Raw genomic sequence first — 16,660 nt, 5'->3', positions numbered from 1 at the left:
TGTAGTCTATAATACCGAATAATGTATAGACATCTCTGGCACTCTATAAAGATATATATTTATTAGTGTACTACCATCTGCATGTCAATCTGTTCTTATTTTGTCAACCGCTGGGGCTCGATTTCAGGTACTCAGAGCTGCCTGTCAGCTCAATTTTCCACAGGATGCCAGGCTGACACTCACCCATTCATGAATTGGGCCTTGTAGGCTGTGAGTTCAGATGCCAGCACTCCCAAAAAATGAATCTTGTAGTAAGAAGTTGATGCTGACACGTTTTCCTTTTCTGTGAAAGTCCTGGGTGTCAGGAAGGATGTGCAATACATATGCAAACCTATATCCTATGTAATCAATGTAATCACTGTTCTATGAGTCATATTAGTCAATAAAATGAGAAGTCAATACATGAATAAAACAAAAAATAAAATAAATAACTACACTGAATGCAATATAGAATCAACATATGTATATAAATATAAATCATATATTTAAAATGTACACAAATAGGATGTTTTCTAGTGGTGGGCATCGATTTCAGGCCTAAGGAACAGACTTTGAATTTCTTGAATTCAAGGAGGCAAGCTTCCCCTTTCTACACAGTGCAACAGCAGGGATACCTAGGCCATCAGTTCAAATTCCAGTCCTGGCAGAAAAAAAATAGCATCTCCATGCTATGTGATGCCCAATTCGTAGGTATTTCATTTGGCCTCCATTTAATGAATGCGATTGTTTAAATGCTTCATAAAGTATTAATTAATATCGACCAGTGTCCTATAATGTAATTGTGTATAGTTTTATCCTCAAATCATTCAAGTACTGCCCATTTAATCATGATATACATCACATTCCTTTGGTAGTCATATGAATAGGAATGAGTTACATAGGATCTCCTGCCATTTGTTGGTGGTAGGACCAGGATTCAAACTGTGTGCTCCAGCTCCTACCACTTCAACCTGAGGATAGGGAACTCACAAGTCTGTCCAAGAACATCAGCAAAACCAATGATTAGTCAGGCATCAGTGGCTCTCAGCAGTCCTCCTTAAAACTTACAAGTTTGTGAAAGGAGGATCATGGTCAAAGTCACCCCAGACAGGAAAGCCCTTGAGACTCCTGTCGAACTAGTGCCAACAAAGCCAGAAGTAAAGCCATGTGGCTCCAGTGGTAGAGAGCTAGCTTTGATCAAAAGCAACTCACAGATTGTGCCCAGATCCTGAGTTCAAGGTCTGGGAACAAACAGACATAGACAACAATCTGTGCAGCCATCCGGCTAAAGCAGGTCACCCTCTTGTCCCCAACTGTCATGGACAAAGTTCCCTGGGGAATGGGCTGCGTCATTCTACCTGCATCACAGGATTCCAGCCACACCCCCATTGTTTCATGGTTCTTTCTGACCAATGGGATACAAGAATGGTGGCCACGCCCACATTCCATGCCGACCAGTAGCACCATAATTCCCTCTGTTTGTTGACACCACTTCCAGCAGTTGAGGAAGGTAGAGGTAGCTGAGTGGTGAGCAAGATACTCGAGGCCTAGGAGGAAAGGCCTTCCTCAGGCCCATCTGCCTGCCTGAGCCCTGGCCCCCTCACCCCCTTCCCCATGGAGCAGCATTTCAAACCTGGTGCTGTGGGCTCAGACCCATGGTTTTCTCAGGCAATGGTGCAATGGTGGGCCAGGAGCCAGCTTGCGGCCCGGACCTGGTCCTTGCTCCCCTGTCCTCTGCTCAGGGCCTGAGTGTGTGTCAGGCCTCTGCCATTGCTGCTTGCCACACCTGTAGCAGCTGCCAACAGCTTCTGCCAGCAACACATGTGAGTGGCTGCCACACATCCCTGCACCTTGCACCTCATATCCCCTCCTCTCTGACCTGGACCTGCGCCTCCCCTGTGCCCCACAGTCTGGCCCACGCCCTGCCACAAATGTGCCCCAGGGGTGGGGGTGGGTGTTGACCCGAGGATCTCACCCCCATCCCCAGCAGCTAGTATCCCAGGAAACGGGGAGATATATGGTTGAGTGAGGAGTGGGCGCCACAGATCCCCTGGCCTGGAGTAGTGGGAGCCACACTGCCGCACATCTGCACCCTTCCTCTCCCTGGTGAAAACCCGGTGGCTTTAGTCAGAGGTGGGGAGGAGCATGTCTACACCTGCCTTGTGGGGTCTTTTTCTTTTTTTCTGGGGATGGGAGGTGTTGGATGCAGAAGATAGACACCCTTGCTGTGTGAACCCTTGTGTTCTGTGTTCGGTCAACCTTTCACCTGAAGACAGAGAGACAGAGAGACAGAGACATAGTCAGAGAGACAGAGAGAGAGAGAGAAAATCTTTTTCCTTGTACAGCCTGACTGTGCTCAGGTGAGTGATCAGTTGGCAAATTGCAGGTGCTGCATGGATGAGTTTTCTGTCACCGGTCTGAATGTGTGTGTGTGTGTGTGTGTGTGAGTGTGTGTGTGTGTGTGTGTGTGTGTGTGTGTGTGTGTGTGTGTGTGTGTGTGTGTGTAGAATTGGGTTGTAACCAGGAGGAAGAATGTTTTGGTAAATTCTACTGCTATTTTTCAGGCATGTATGGGCTTCACAGCTGAGGTCTTGGGGCCTGGAAAGGTGAGAGGCTTGAAGGGGACACAGCACTGTTAAATTACAAGAACAAGGGTTCTGTGTGCAATGGAGCTGGGTACTCCCTTGAGCCTGATTGGTGGCAGTGGGAGATTTAGAGGACATGGGAGTGTGGCCTGCAGGGGATGGCTTCCCAGGGGGACAGAGAGCATGACCAACACTTAGTAAGGATATGAGTTCTGCTAGTATGGAGCGCAACAGCATAGGTCAGACTCTGGGTCTTCTCATCATGACGTCTGATGGGCGAGGCCAACCCTATCTTAAATCTTGAGCTGTGATCTTCAGATCTCAGCCTCCTGAGTATGTAGGATTATAGGCATGAGCCTCTGGCACTGGGACTCTGGTTCTTTTGGTATATTAGGGTTAGACCTAAAGACCTAAGGCTTGCCAGTCAGGTCTTCCACAATGCGAGTCAAGCATTTCTGTCTTGGGCATTTCTGAGATGGAGAATTAATATATGCTCAGGCTGGGCTGGATCATGGTCCTCCTATCTGTGACAGGCATGATCCACCAGGCCTGGTCTTCTGTAGTTGGGATGGTAGACATGTAGCACCACGCTCAGTCATTGGTTTAGATGGATTGTCCCAAACTCAGTCCATGGCAGCTGATTCTTGACCAGAGGTGAAGCTCTGGGTTGGGCCTCAACCATTGGACTTCAATCTCCTAATGGTACAGTTGAGGAAACAAGGGATTAATACAGAGGGATCTCTGGAGCAGGGACAGGCACAGAGGGAGGGGCCATCTGATCCTGTTCTTGGCAATTCTGTGACTATATGATAGGAAGATTCCCAGAAAGATCTCAGATAGTGTGTGTTATTAATGGTGAAACAGGTATAGGATTATGAGACAAAACATGGCTCTTTTTCTTTATTATCCTATCCCTATGAGTAACGGGATCCTTAATTTTGTTCACTTTTGAAGCTGGGGAAACTGAGGCACAGAGAAGCCAGGTGACCTACTAATGACTCCTAGCTGACAGGAAGCTCTGTCTGACTTCTCTGCCATGCTCCTTAGGACAATGGGTGCAATTCAATCCACTTCTTGTGGTGGGAAGTCCACTTCTTTTCAGTCATGGGGCTTGAACTTTGGGCCTGGGGCAGCTCCCCCAGCTCCTCAGCTCAAAGCTAGCACTCTACCACTTGCGTCACAGCACCACTTCCAGTTTTCTGGTGGTTTTTGGAGATAAGAGTTTCACAGGTGTTCCTGCCGGGCTGGCTATAAACCACGATCTTCATATCTCAGCCTCCATTATACTTAGGATTATAGGCCTGAGCCACCGGCACCTGGCTTAAGTGTAATTCTGACCTTCTTTCTTTCTCTTTCTCTCTCAGGAACTGATTCAATGGGTGCTGGAGGAGGTGGCCCAGCATCTCCATATGGTTGAAACCAAGGTGGCCCTCTCATTCTGGAGGTAGACTGTGGGTCAGGCTCTGTCTTGCTCACTATGTTGTACCAGCTCCATGAGGTAATTCCCTCTGTGCCCTGACTACACTGTGACAGTAATCCATTATCCAACTAGCCTTACTGGACTCAGTACTGTGTTCAATGCTCTTTTCTAGCAAAAATTTCTTGTTAAAATTATGATACATAGTTACAGAATGAAAATGTAATGCCATCTTAAGAAAGTCATTTAGGGTTCTGGGAATGTGGCTTCATGGTATGGTGATTGCCTAGCATGCATGAAACCCTGGGTTCAATTCCTCAGTACCACATAAATTGCAAAGGAAACACTGAAAGTGGTCCTGTGCCTCAAATGGTGGATGGTTAGCCTTGAGGAAAAAAAATAAAGCTGAGGAAAATTCCCAAGCACGAGTTATAGCTCCAGGACTGCCAAAACAACAAAAGTAGCAACAACAACAACAGTCTAAGTGAGATTTGGAAACTCTTTTTGCAAGTCTTCGCACCAAAAGGGCAGAGGCTAATTAACAGTTGTGACAGAAGAGAAGGAATAACTCCAGATGGAAAGAAAAAATGATCGTAACTAAGGTATAGCAGAAACCGTTCTAGGAAACCATTTTTGGATATTGAAGAACTAGTTATCAACTAGGCTTATTCCTCATTGCCTTTAGCATTCCAAATCTCCTAGGCTAGTTCTTAATCTCTGTGTGATAAATGTATCTCCTTCTATGCTGTTCTTTCCCACCTGATATCCTTTGCTTTCTAAAAATCTGTCTTTCTATATTTCTCTGTGAACAGGTTCTGATACTAAATACACTTACAAAGATGGAAGAGGATGCTAATGTAAGAGTCCCATAGCTCATGGGTCATTAATGTAACAAAATGGGAAAGGAGGACATATTTTTTGCTAACTCAATCATTCTGGCAAGCTTCAATGTCACATCATTTGGTTCAGATTTCCATTCTTTGTCTACATAGTGACATTAAGTGCACAGAAATGCAAATATGAGCCGGGTGTTGGTGGCTCATGTCTGTAATCCTAGCTACTCAGGAGGTTGAGACCAGAGGATTGTGGTTCAAAGCCAGCCTGGTCAGGAAAGTCCATGAAACACTTACCTTCAATTAACTCCAGATACTCGGATGTGGTGCTGTAGCTAAAGTGGTAGAGTGCTCAATTTGTGCTGAAGAGCTGAGAGACAATGCCAAGGATCAATATTCAATAATCACAACCAACAAAAAATTACAAATATGGCTTTAATTTTCCCTCAAAGGAATGATGAAGTCAATAGTAATCTTCCCAAATGATTGAGTAGTTCACCTACTTTTGCTGAGTTATTTGTTATGGCTTCTTTGCTAAACATATTCTCTTCTTTAAAAATTGCCAAATAGTAACTTTATAATAAACTTCATCTAATATTTCTTGGTTCAAAAGAGAAGTACATACAGTTGATGTCACTTAGCTTTCTTATTGTCTTAGTTCAAAGCCAACCCAGGAAAGAGAGTCTGTCAACCCGTATCTGTAATTAAACACCAAAAATCCCGAAGTGGAGGTTTGGCTCAAGCAGCGGAGTACTAGCTTTGGGCCAGGTGGGAAAGAAAGACAACTGTTCAGGGACAGTGGCCAGTCTCTAAGTTCAAGCCCCAGAACCAGCACAAACTAAATAAACAAGGAAACAAAACAAACCCTGGGTATTTCTTTGGGACTCTCCTTAAAATAGTGGTGGTCTGAAAATAGGCTGCTTTTGCTTATCATACTCACTGGATCCTGCTTTTTTGGAATCCTTATTGCTATGGAAAACTCAGGACTTGACTAAAGGAATTGATAACTGATTCCTGCAACAAGAGAATCATCTCAGGAGTGAAACATCCATCCATAAGACAATTTAAAGCCTCCATATCTTTGCTTCTTTGCAGTAGAACATTTTTAAAATAAAGTGACTTCCTTTTGTTCTATACTGGCCTTCAAATGACACATTGTTTCCTTTTGTAATACTCTCAACCAGAAGTTCACAGACAAGTTTTATATGAGTAAAGGACACACTCACAAAAGTCAGGGACAGAATTTCCTTCCAGCCTAGGATCCTTTTCTTATACAGTAAAAAAGAAAGCAATAGTTAACTTGAACTTTGTCATTTCTCTATGTTCGATTCCTCTCCTGGGATCAGTTTCCACATCCAGTAACAGTTACTTCCACTTACTTCCAGTAACAATCTATGGTGCTGCTCCGGAAAAAAAATGAATGTTTTCTTGCTTCATTGAAATAGCACAAAGATACTTTTGGCCATGAGGTAACACGTGTTTCAGAGACAACTTAGTAAAGAGAAATGAAATATAAATTGCTTATAAATACATTATCCATGAGAACATTTTGTTCAAACTTCCTATGTGCTCTGTAAATTAAGGTGAATTTTAAATGGGAAGAAGGTTCTCAGATCATTTTTGTGAGTCTATGTGCTGCGCATGAATTTCCCAAGTGTACATGAGTTAAGAGTAAGACAAACAATAGCAATTATAAGAGAAAAAGAAGTTCTGTGTTTATGTATAAGTGTTCAATAAAATATAGAAGACTCAACAAATAAGAAAACATTGAAAAAATAAAGCCAAATCCAATATGTAGATTTATGAGAGTGATATAGAGAAAGCATTACTCCTAAGTGGAACATGAAGCATGAGGCCACTGCCTTTCTAAATCACGCTTGCTAATCACGTAAATGTGCAAAAAGGAGAATGGAAGAATGATTCTGTTTCCAATGCAAGTCAGATATAGGAGAGTCTACACGTAACTGGAAAAAAAGAATCCATCTTGAGAGAACAGGAATTATACCAGCAATGAACCTGGTGGCTAAGATCACATTCCTTATTCTTTCCTTTTCTTATATTCTTTTTGTTGTTGTTTTTGTTGTTTGTGGCACTTGAAATATAGGACAGGTTGCTGTCCCTCTGAAACGCAGCTCAAGGCTAGGGCTCTTGCACTTGAGCCACAGTGCCACTTCCAATTTTCTAGTAATTATTGGAGAAAAGAGTCTCCAGGACTTTCCTACCCGTGCTGACTTTAAACCCCAATCCTCAGATTTCACAACAACTTGGTTTATGATCACATTTCTAACAGTGTACACTCAGGATATGTAATGTATATGTTCATCTATCTTTATATGAATTCTTGAGTTAAAAATCTGGGCTACAGGTTAGACTTTACACTCGCAAAAGTGTTTGAAGTTTAAAAGTTGATACTCCTGGAAAAATAAAACCTAAGAATGTAAAGGAGTCTGGGAAGTTCAATTTGCATCCAGCTTGGACAGTATAGGCTTTGAGACACTACCTATAATTAATCAGCCAAAAGCTAGAATACCAGTCACGAGCAACATTGCTGAATAACAGCTTTAGGTTTTTGCATACATACATATGAACATACACATACACACAGAGGCACTTATAGGTGCACACAAAAAGACACAAATGAAACAACTCTCAGAATATGTAGAAAAGTTAGAAAACAATAGAAAATAAGTCCTGAGTAAGATTAGAATCAAATGATAATTTTAAATATTAGAAAGCCTTCAAGTGAACATTCCCCCAGAAGTTGAGAATATTACATAGGTAGGGACCAGAGATAGTAAGAAAGTCAAGTAATCATTATTATTATAGGATCCATGGTGGAATGAATCAGGGAACCCTGCAGGTGCATCTGAAAATGTTCATATCCTGTGTCAAATGTTAAAACATCTTTGAAAATAGTACATAAACAGTCTGAGCATTCAGTCTAGTGGATAAGATCATAGGAGAAGTTCAGAATTGCTAGTCTGTTTCTAGATTAAATAAACAAACTATGGCAGGGCAAAGTGCTACAAGCTTGGAATTCTAGCACTCAAACAGGAGATTAGAGAGTGGAATTACATAACGATACCTTCCCTGGACCAGGTAGAATAATTTTGACTCAGTAAAACAAACCAAACAACAAAAAAGGAATACACAGTTGGAAGTTTGGGCTAATTTTGTCATTATGTTTTGAGAAGTCAAGTTTCCTATTGAATGCAACTCATATATATCCTCACTTGTGTTTTAAATGCTCTCATCATTACAGAACATTCCTAGATGAAAAATAGCTCATGATTCCCATCCAAAAATTTGCAAAAGTAAGTCAGCCTCATTCTGTTGGATTCCAAATTAATGTTGAAGGATTACAAAAGCTTAAATCTGGAGAAATAGCAAAGTTCGTCTAATGTAGGACTTTGTAGACCTTGTTAAATTAGAATTTAGATTTAAAATATATTTTTTGGTTTTATTTGTAATTTCATATTCTATAGTATACTACAAAATTATTTTTAAGTAGAGGGATTAATTGTTAAATTCACAAATGATTCTGGCATTCTATTTGTCTAGATATTCTTTCAAGAGAGTTATAATTAGAACATAGTTAATAGACAATTCCCACAGTTCATGTATACTATGTTAATGTGAATAATCTAGACAGAGTTGCCAAAAAATGGATGACATTAATTTATACATTTAGAAAAAACAATTTTTAAGGGTTTGGTTTAATATGGTATGAAGAGAGTAATTGTGTGACATCTTCTTTCTTCTACCTATATGTAAAACAGGAAGTCATTTCCTTATTTACGTGCCTCTGTATACATGGAGAAAAATGCTAGGTTTGGGGTTTCTTTTCAATTTTGTTTTTGTTTTATTGGTTCATCCTAGAGCTTGAACTCTTGGCCTGTACAGTGTCTCTGAGCCTGTTGATGCTCAAGTCTCGTGCCCTACCACTTCAACCTCAGTGCCACTTGAGTCTGGCTTTTGTGGAGAATTTTTTTGGAGATAAGATTCTAAGAAACCTTCCTGCCTGGGTGGGCTTTGAACCATAATTTTTTTTATCTTAGCATCCTGAATATCTATGATAGTTAAAAAAGTATAAATATAAATAATATTTGCAAGTGTTCTGATCTCAAGAATACCAGTGGAGGAAAAATGATGCAGATCAATGTATTGTGGTGTTCTTTTCAGAACAAGGAGGGCGTCACATTAGCAGAGGTGTAGTATTTTTTCAAAATAGAGATAAGGTATTCATGATGTGAATTAAGGAATTTTAAGGTGCCCCTTAAAAGTTGGAAACTGTTGGGCTAGGATGATTTTATGGCATAAATCTTGGGATTGATAGTCATAGAAATAATAGCTTACGCTGTTAAACAATAGCTTACTCTTGAAGAAATAATTATTACACATGCTTCATAGTTTTATCCTCTACCACAATGTGGTTATTTTTCTGTTGACTTCTCAGTCTGTAATACCCCATTGGAAACTACATTTATTGCACAATTATATAACATGCAAACAGGTACTGTTTAGAATCTCTCAGGAATGTTGAGAATTTAAAAATGAGTAGTTATTAGTCATAGGAATTTTGAAGAACACATATATTCTGTCCTCTTAACAACTTACTTTTAAAAGTTATGGGTTTCCATAGCATTTTAAACAGTTTTCTGTTTTATAATGAGAAAGTACTAAATTTATTCTTTTTTGAAAAATTTGGCAAGTATATTGTGAAAATATTGTCTAGTTGGATAACATTCAAGTTGATGACCCTCTGATAAATAAGGGGTAATTAATACAAATTAGATGCCAAATAGTATTGATTTTTAAAATATTACTACATAAAGAATATTATTTCCTGTGCCAATACAGTGAAATTATATTTTACGCAGCTTATTTTTCAATTTTATTATCAAACTGATGTACAGTGGGGTTACAGTAATTGTAAGGTATTAAATCATAACTTTTCAAATTTGTTAACCTTTTCTCATTTTTTTCACAGTTTTCCTTCACCCCTTCATCCCTCACAAGTTGTAATGTACATTTCCAATATATTGTCTTGTGAGTATTGCTATTGCATTGGTTTGCCTTTTGTCCTTTGGCTCACCATTATGCTTTTCCTCTTCCCTTCGCTAATTAAGGTAAATGTATATACAATACAAAATGATATATCAGAAGGATAAACCACAGGGGGAAAACCCAAAGAAAACAGAAATCACATAGTTCATCAAAAACAACAACCACAAATGAAAAAATCTGGTTCCATATCTTGGAATTAATTGTGCTTAGCATCAGCTAATATGGTTATATATACGGATAACAAAGCCACTGGAATATAATAGCTGCCTGGATACTATATCATGAAAATAGCATGTTAACTTTTTGATGGTAATGGTGGAATTAGGATTGGTGAATTAGCGGTTCTGATAAAGGATTTTCAAGAGTTTTAAAGTTATGACAGGTAAATTTTAATTGTTCAAAATTTTAACAACTTAGCCTATTACGAAAATTTAAATTGCCTGGAAGAATAGTCTTTCATGCAAAGAAATCCAAGGAGATTTAGTAGAGTAGAGAGGGAGCAATGTGTATTAAGATGGCTCTTTTTCACACTAAACAAACATGTAAATCCTGTAGGGTTCCTTGGAATTGTCCTTAACCAGGAAATATATTTTCACTGTTTGAAACAAGGTTGTATTGGAATTTAAATTCAAAGTTATTAAAAAAAATAAGGCATCAAAATTTGTGAATTTACCTTTAATTACCAAAGAGTAATTATCTGAAAAAGATAATTTGAGTCAAAATATTTAGGGACAAAGTGCTCTTCACAATGAAAGAAGGTGTTGGGATTACACATTTTTGTTTGTAACACTTTCCACAAAATCTTTTGATGTGAAGCAGTGAAACACAGAAAAAAATCTGATTGGATACTTCAAACCAATGATTTCACATTTCTAAGTGGCTTACAAAAGTAATATCCTTATTAATATGAGATAGTGAAGACTTCTGTTATTACATATGCCAAAAAGTTCAGACAAGAATTGAGCAAATGGAAAAGTTAATAAAAAAAGTTTTCTTAGAAGACTTAGCTAAGTATATTGTATTCAGCAGTGAAGGAGAGGCCAAAACTTTTTGATATAAATTGTGTTACTATTTTTACTCCCTAAAGTGAGTTTACAGAGCCTATTTGGCTCACTACAATGCAGAACTGATTGAATGAAGACATGAAAATAAATTCCACATCCAAATGAGGCAACTTAAAGAGTTTTAAAAGAGAAATAATGAAGATTTCACAGTGGTGTAGCCCATATAGTCCTTCAGCTTCACTAGACATGAAGCCAAGAAGCTGTGATTAATTGGAACTCCGGCAAGAGCTAAGAGGAGGACATAGAAGTAGGAAATAGAAGCATTGTCCTTTTGTAACAGACACTGTCTTCCAAGGTATGGGTCATTTAATTCTATTCTCCTCCATCCATCTTGGTGAACAAATGCAAGACCAAGAGAAAAAAAATCTATTGAAATAATTTTGCCTAGAATAACTTCACTGTTCCTAATATGGTATCTAAGGAGAATCTTAAGAGAGAGAAGATAAAAGTGCAGTATTTTTTGTTTCCTATCAGCATCTTGTTAGGAAAATATATCTTTGAGCTTAGACAATTCTGATTGAACCAACAAGTGATGGAGTACTTATTTTTGTGGGCATTTTAGACACAAGAAATCTTTTAAGGTAAAAGAAAAAAATAGCCAAATATTTGTGATCACAGCTTCTAGGGCTGTATTCTGGAGACAAAGTTTTACATTAGATTTCTCCTCATTAACATTAATGTTGTTTCATGGCAACCAAATGCAAGAGGGATATTTAATGGACTCACTTGGCCAATTAAACAGCATGAAAGAAGAAAATGGCAAATAATATTTAATGAATTACTTTGCCAGAAGAAAGAAGGAAAAATATAATTCAAAATCAATTGACTTAAAAGTATGAAGAAAGAGTAGTGAAGAGAGATTAGAGAAAATATAGAGTATTGTTTTCTCTCCAGTGGAGTAATGGGTTCATGATCTTGTTTCTTCCACTCTAACCTCACAAGCTACCAAGTGTGTCTCAGGACTGGATTATCCAGTTCAGACAGAAAACTCGTAGAAGAAAGATACTATTTGCAGCAGATTTAGGTGATTTATAACCTTAGACATTCTATTTAATTCTGTTCAAAATTCTCCCCTATGCCAAACTTCCCTCTTTGAACAGTTTTGTTTGCTTTTCCCAAGACTGCCCTTCATTAATTGATTAAAATTTTGAGAGGTCATATTCATACTCTCTGGAGATTGCTGTTTGGTTGTGATTTTTCTGTTTTTTTGTTTCTTATGTTTTTTAACTGAATTTTAAAAGGTTGTGCAATTGTTTTACAATTAAATATGTGCATCTAATTGTCCAATGCTCCTAGATCTGAGTCACTCCTTCCATCATTCTCAACCAACCCTTTCTCCAAGATTTATTTCCAATTTACCACTTCCTTTATCATATGTTTACATTGAATATTCTAGCTGTACTTGCCCCTTGTTCATTTTTCATTCACTCTATGTCTTTACTATAAGTCCTCTCTGGTTTCAACTTCCTGATATTGTGTTAAAGTGTCTATTAATACTTTGAATGGTTTATATGCATTCTATGGACTTTCAATCCTGCATATTCTTGAACTGATGTCAGCTTATATTTCCATAATTGATTCATCTGCAGCAACAATTTGCTGGAGACTGGAGAGGTGAAGCACCTAAACAAGATTTTATTCTCATCCATTTGGAAGATTAATCTTTAGTCAAAAAGAAAGTTAAAAAAATGGCTTAGAATGTATTCCTAACTACGAATTTTTATAAATGACTTTGTACAATGGTGTGATTCTTTTATTTTACATGGAATAATATTTTCTACTGCCTCTAAGTTTTGGAAAAAGAAGAAAATTAAAATTTATTCCAAAAGAGGAATATGATAAAAATAGAAGACAGATATTATGTTTGTCATATCTCTGATGAATACCCATATTCAAGACTTAAAGTCATATTTCTTACTATGTTAGACAGAGGGAAAACATAAAATAACATATGATAAGGCAACTATTTGTGACTTTTTAAAGTGTACCTTATTAAATGATGAAATTTATTAGCTCAGGTTTGGGTTTGAAATTTAGGAGGTTAACCTATTTAACACATTTCTGGAAGGCCCTTACTGAAAAACACAAATTGTGGGTGGTACTATTTCTACAATTTAATGAATGGTTGAACGTGTTTGGCATTAGTGCTGTGTAAAAAATTCAACTCTACTGTAACTTGCTCCCTACACTTAAAAAACTTGTAATGTCACTAAGTATCATCAACTTGTAAACCGTCATTTTGACGAATGTGATTTTAAAAAGTTTATTTGAAAAGGAATACACTTTCAGAAGATTAAATGTAGATTATCATTGGTTTGAGAGTGACATTTTTATACCACAGAACCATGTTGTACTGAAGTCCCAGTGTTTTGAAGCACTCCGTAATGCTTCAAATATTTTTCTGAATTACATTTGACCTCTAAGTCAAGTTTTTTGGGCTTTGGTAGACCAATTATGGATCTATCCTTCAAGGAACTATTTTTTGGGCCACGTATGTTGGAATAAAATCTTTCATTAATCATAGGGGAGGGGTATTAAAAATAATCTTATGACACATTGTGAACTTGTTCACTCATATGGGCTGGTCATCTATAAGTTGAATGTTTTAATTACAGTACTTTCTCTTAAATTTTCTTATTTCATTCTTCAAGTTGCCTTGCATTCCACAATTGCTTACTGCTAATTCCAGCATTTGAAGGAATTGGGGCCCTGAAATATAGGAAATGAGAAATTGAGATTGGTCTTCAATTACTATGTGCTGACATGTTGCATGGGCCTTGGTGAGAAGTCTTGCCCCTGTTATCTGATGATGCAGGTAACTTGGACCTGGGATCCTAGGACCCATGGGGACTGCAGAAGAATAATGTTTTTTTAGACATCTTAGCAAAATTTAGGTATAATCAATAGGAATGCTCCCGAAATATGGAGAAAAACAGTTTGGGACAAGAGAGTTAAAACAATAAACAGAGCAGCAGAGTAAAATGCATTATAGATTAGAGGAAAACATTGTTTTTTTACCATGTGGATTCAGAAGACCAAGAACAGTTAGGATATATCACAAGTTAATACTAAAGACATTGCATTGATACTTTTTATATTCTAATATATATTTTAAACCTAATTATTTATATTCCAATTCTATTTATTGGAATAAATAAATATCAATTTATTTGTCCAATTATCAACTAATTCTAGTAAGTTTTACTTTGTGAAATATAAAATCAGCACATATAAATATAAAATATATAACTATATATAATATAATTAAAAGGCACAGGTTTGCATTGTTTTGTTGTAGTTACTGTATCAAAGGCAACTCTGTTTTAAAGTATTATTCCATTATCTCTACCTTAGTGTTTGATAGAGTTAGACCTAAAGCTTTACCATTTGTAGATTTACAGCATGGAGGCAAGAGGAAACACTGTGATTAAAACAGTATCAATTTAATGCCTAATAACGAGGAGAAACATATGAACTTCTCCTGCAACTATGAAAATATTTGGTGATAAAAAGGCAGTAGTTTAAGTTCCTGCCTGGTTGGATGGTTGGCAGGCCAGGACATTAAGTAATCATGCATATGAACAATTTTTTTACCTTCTTGGCTTTAGCTACTTTTGAAATGGAATGTATAATAAACAATTATATTTTGATAAAATACCTTCTAGTCTGAACAGTTCTGTTTGAACTGTTCATCTCTCTATGATCCCTTGTAACCAAGATTAGTTTTGCTCTAGTAAGACAATCTATGCTGTCAGGGTAAGATATTCTGGTGGGTCTGTTCCCACATGGAAGAAGGGTAAAGGCTCAGGTAGACATTTGTGACAGTAACACCTCATTTGGGAAAATATCAGCTGAAGAAGTTTAGAAGTACCTCTTAAGCAACGCTTACTTTGAATCCATTAGGTCCACATAGCTAACACAGTTGGATAAATAAGTTCTTGAAAAAGCCATCACCTTGGACCTATCTATAAATAATTGAGAGTACGATCAAATTCCAAATAAAAAGACTTAAGATAGTCATTGACAAAAAATTTGCAAATGTGAGCAATTGACTGATCAATATAATTTTTTCTACTATTCACAGAATTTTAGGGAAATAAGATCGATAGCATTGTTCGGAACAATACAGTTTCCTTGTTACAAGTAGGCACCCATAGATATAGGCTTGTATAAAGATTGCATCATTAACTACTTAAATTTAGAGGATACTACATGCTTCAGCAGCACGAATACTCAAATTACAATGCAGAGATTAACATGGCACTTGCACAAGGATAATATGAAAATTTGAGAAGTATTCCATATGTTTCATTCTTCAGATGCAAGAAATGAAAAACAGTTATTAAAAAGTTGATTACAAAATTTCAACTGTAACAATACACGTAATTCATATAATTAAATTTAGTTTGACATCAGTGTATTAAATATTCACCTCAGAAAGGCGTTTACATAGCATAAACTTTAAAAAACTTTTCAAATTAGACAACATTGTCATTTTATCCCAAAGAAAAATAATATTAAGACCTAGAAAAAAAGGAATCAAACCGTTTCTATATGGAATGCAATCAGAAAGGACACATTAATGAACCTAAATATTATAAAATAATGTAGAATTCAAAGTATATCTAGGAGAAAATAAAGTAAATTATGAACATTATGCAAACATAGAATATAGTATATTTTAAAATATGCTTTTTCAGACAAGCACCAGAAATATTTTAGTTTCTGTACTACTCATTTCAACAGGTAAGTTAAAATTGTTTCTGATTAAAAAATCACAAACTCTGAAGAAATCATTATACATGTATACAAAAACTATTGAATACATTTTGACATCCAATGCAGGCAATTCACTTGGAAGAATTCTGCGGAATCCATGAATTTTTACAGTAAAATATTGGTGTTGCCGGGCATATGTGGCTTATGCCTATAATGCTAGCTACACAAGAGGCTGAGATCTGAGGATGATGGTTCTAAGGCAGCCTGGGAAGGAAAGTCTGTGGTACTCTTATCTCCAATAAACCACTAGAAAACTGGAAGTGGAGCTGAGGCTCAAGTAGTAGAGCGCTCACCTTGAGCTGAAGAGCACTGAGATAGCTCCCAGGCCCAGAGTTCAAGCCCCATGACAGACCAAAATAAAATATATTGCTCTTATTTGGATTGTGAAAATATTTTGTAGGGACACAAAAGATCGACTTGCATTTTTGAAATTTAAGAAACTTAACCCGACCATTAGGACATAGGTGAACAATTTGTACAGCCTTCCACAACTTCATAGAAGTAGTGATACATACTTATCCTTTTGGCAATATCAAATGCAATTTTTTCTATGTTGTTCTCCAGGCCTGGTTTTATATAATGGTTCAACAGATGGAGATCCAGCGTATCTTTGCTACCTCAATTCTCAGCAGCAAGATGTAAGGGGGACAAGAGGCCTTTAGTTGGGCATTGGTATTTGCATCATGATGAAGTAATAAAGAAGTCACTCCGGTATTATTCCACGTATATGCACTGTGCAGGGGTGTCCAGTCATCTACATTATTGCATGTACCGCTTGAGACACCAACTCACTGACAATGTCTAATTGTCCACTGTACGCTTCTCGATGAAGAGGGGTATACTCATCGTCATCCCTACTATTCACATGAGTGGCCTTTTGGGAAAGAAGTCTCCGCACTGTAGTAAGCCGAATATTTTTGGCAGCCCAATGAAGAA

The 16,660-nt window shown here is 37.3% G+C and overlaps 1 long non-coding RNA gene and 1 pseudogene across 1 annotated transcript; both read left to right on the top strand.

Moving 5' to 3' along the window:
* The first annotated feature begins 1,494 nt into the window (after positions 1-1,494).
* On the top strand, positions 1,495-9,844 carry LOC138825637 (uncharacterized). The gene is made up of 4 exons (XR_011371449.1): positions 1,495-1,802; positions 3,929-4,062; positions 8,077-8,128; positions 9,805-9,844. It is a non-coding gene; the product is annotated as an uncharacterized lncRNA (long non-coding RNA).
* A 5,313-nt stretch (positions 9,845-15,157) lies between these two features.
* On the top strand, positions 15,158-15,254 carry LOC138825650 (U6 spliceosomal RNA; annotated as a pseudogene).
* Positions 15,255-16,660: the final 1,406 nt, after the last annotated feature.

This window comes from Dipodomys merriami, unplaced genomic scaffold (genome assembly GCF_024711535.1).
Source record: "Dipodomys merriami isolate MVZ:Mamm:240054 unplaced genomic scaffold, mDipMer1.0.p SCAF_139, whole genome shotgun sequence".
Classification (NCBI taxonomy): domain Eukaryota; kingdom Metazoa; phylum Chordata; class Mammalia; order Rodentia; family Heteromyidae; genus Dipodomys; species Dipodomys merriami.
This window is presented reverse-complemented; position numbering and strand designations above follow the sequence as displayed.